Genomic DNA, 2,600 nt, shown 5'->3' with positions numbered 1-2,600 from the left:
CAGTCGCTGGAGAAGGATGTCATGCTGGGTAAGGTGGAGGGTCAGAGAAAAAGAGGAAGACCCCCAACGAGATGGATCAGCCAGGTGACATCATTGATGGCATCAAGTGTGGCGGCGGTAGTGAGGTTGGCCCAGGATCGGACATTGTTTCATTCTGCTGTGCATGGGGTCTCTATGAGTCGGTTCCAACTCGATGGCACCTGACAGCAACAACAACAACAACATCGTCTCAATTGCCTATCCCTAACAACCCATTGAACTGAGTAAACAAGCATGATCCTTGATATGAAGAATCCTTCCCTTTCTGTTGAAATTTTTAGCATTTGTATCCATAAGCAAATCCATATCCAGTTCATCAAATCATCGCAATTGATACTTGTTCACAGTATTAAGCATCTTTTATCTTTATCTGATTGAGTTTTGGTCAGCTAGTCATCCAAGTTAGTGCAAATGGGTACTAGATGCAAGTTTTGGAATTCATGTATGCTTCCCTGCACTTCAGATCAGCTGGCCACTTCACTCTTAGCTCTAGCCCCCAGTGGCTAGTTCAGTGCCCATGGGCTCAGGAGTTCACACAACATCCTAAACTTCAGACCAGCCAGCCTTTCCTCTTCTCTCTCTCATATCAAGGTTGTTGTTGTGTTGTTGTGAAGTGCCTTCGAGTCGGTCCCGACACATAGCGACCCTGTACAGGGTTTTCGAGGGTGTAAATCCTTACGGGAGTAGAAAGCCTCATCTTTCTCCCCCGGAGCGGCTGGTAGTTTCGAACCACTGACTTTAAGGTTTGCAGCCCGATTCGTAACCACTACGCTACCAGAGCTCCTTATTAGCAGGTGTCAATGGAACATGTCAAACTCAGCCCATGTTTACACTTCCACTCACAAATAGAGCAGGGTGTTCACCACTGAGCATACTAGACTGCTCACACGTTCCTGTTGAGTTTCATTCTTAGAAGGGGGTTTTCACTGATGGGCTGACTGTTCTTGCCTTGATGCCTCCAAAGCAAACAGCTTGCTTTATAATCAAACAGCAAAAATGTCTACTTTTTTTCTTCAGGTCTTTCTTTCAATAAGACTCTTCTGTTTTCCCAGCAGTTCTGGGTTGGTCTGCTTGTCTTTTTAAATGTGAATATTCCAACTCAGAAATTCTGAGTTGGGCTTAGGATTCCACATAAGGCCCCATACTCCACAAATACTTAACAAGAAATCTATTTCCCAGGGCAACTTCTATTTCCCCTTTTAGCAGATCCAATCAGTTATAGGCTGAAGATGGGCTTACAAGCTTTCTGTAATCAGAATTCTGAATATTCAGTTCTATAACAATTAAAGGTCTACAATAGTAGGCAGGGGAAACCAATATCCACCTGACAGTCAAACACCTAAAAATGGTTTCACCTCCTTTACCTATTCAGATTTTACCTCAATCCCTATGTCATAGAACACTGCTGTTCCAAGGCTGTTTATAAATCACTACTTACCTCTACCCCATTTAGCCCATGCATAACTCCATATGTCTTCTCCTATCTTCATTGTTCATCTGCCATCCTTCTTCTTCTTTTGTACTACCATCCCTCTCCTTGTCTAGTGCCCTCCCCATCACCCGAGCTAATGTGAATTACTCTTTCCTCCCTACCGTCCCTGGAAACCATCAAAGAATGTTTCTTTTAGTATGGAAATCTGTTATTTCCATCCCTTCCCCCACCCCCCCACCCCAAGCCCCACCTCACCAACAGCTTTAATAGTCACAAAAATGTAAATTTCACATAATAAACTATAACACAGACCTGGGGAGAGATGGTCCTTTGAACTCTATTGGCGGTAATACTGAGGTAACCAATTGACCTTGTTCAGTGAAAACACCTCTAACAATGAAAAGTCAACTAGTTGTAACATTTAATTCATAAATACAACTCAAATAAAATATATGTATTATTTGCTTTAATGTGTAGCAAGTTTAATACATTAGTGTTTATAAAACAAAACAAAACAAAACTGTATTCTACTGAAATTTTTCTTGTGCTTCCCTCTTATTGCTAATTTTAAAGACCAGGAAAATAATGATACTTATGGAAACGTATTTATGGACTTATAGATGCAGTTTATGTGGCCACAAGACTGATAAATATTAGCTGGAAGATTATTGCATCTTTAAAAATGGTCACTTTTTAAAATCTACAAATGAGCTTTAAAACACATTACAAAAATCCACAAAATTTATCAAAATAGATAAAAACACAGGAAACATTTCATGAAACTACTGAGATACTAACCAGCACAATGGCTAATATTAAAAACAGAATATTCTACTTAAATCATATTATTTCTACGCACAGTGAACAAGGTTGTTGTTGTTATGTGCCGTGAAGTTGGTTCCAACTAACAGCGACCCTGTACAGGTTTTCTGAGGCTGTAAATCTTTATGGGAGCAGAAAGCCTCATCTTTCTCCAACAGAACAGCTGGTAGTTTCAAACTGCCGACCTTGAGGTTAGCAGCCTTATTCGTAACCACTATGCTGCCAGAGCTATACAACCAGTGAACTATACAACCTCCATAATCAACCTCAAGCTTGCAACAAAGTTGCAAGGTCCATAAAAAGTTTC

The sequence above is a fragment of the Chrysochloris asiatica genome, unplaced genomic scaffold (assembly GCF_000296735.1).
Source record: "Chrysochloris asiatica unplaced genomic scaffold, ChrAsi1.0 scaffold00152, whole genome shotgun sequence".
NCBI classification, from domain to species: domain Eukaryota; kingdom Metazoa; phylum Chordata; class Mammalia; order Afrosoricida; family Chrysochloridae; genus Chrysochloris; species Chrysochloris asiatica.
The sequence above is the reverse complement of the archived record's forward strand: the minus strand, read 5'-3'. Positions refer to the sequence as shown.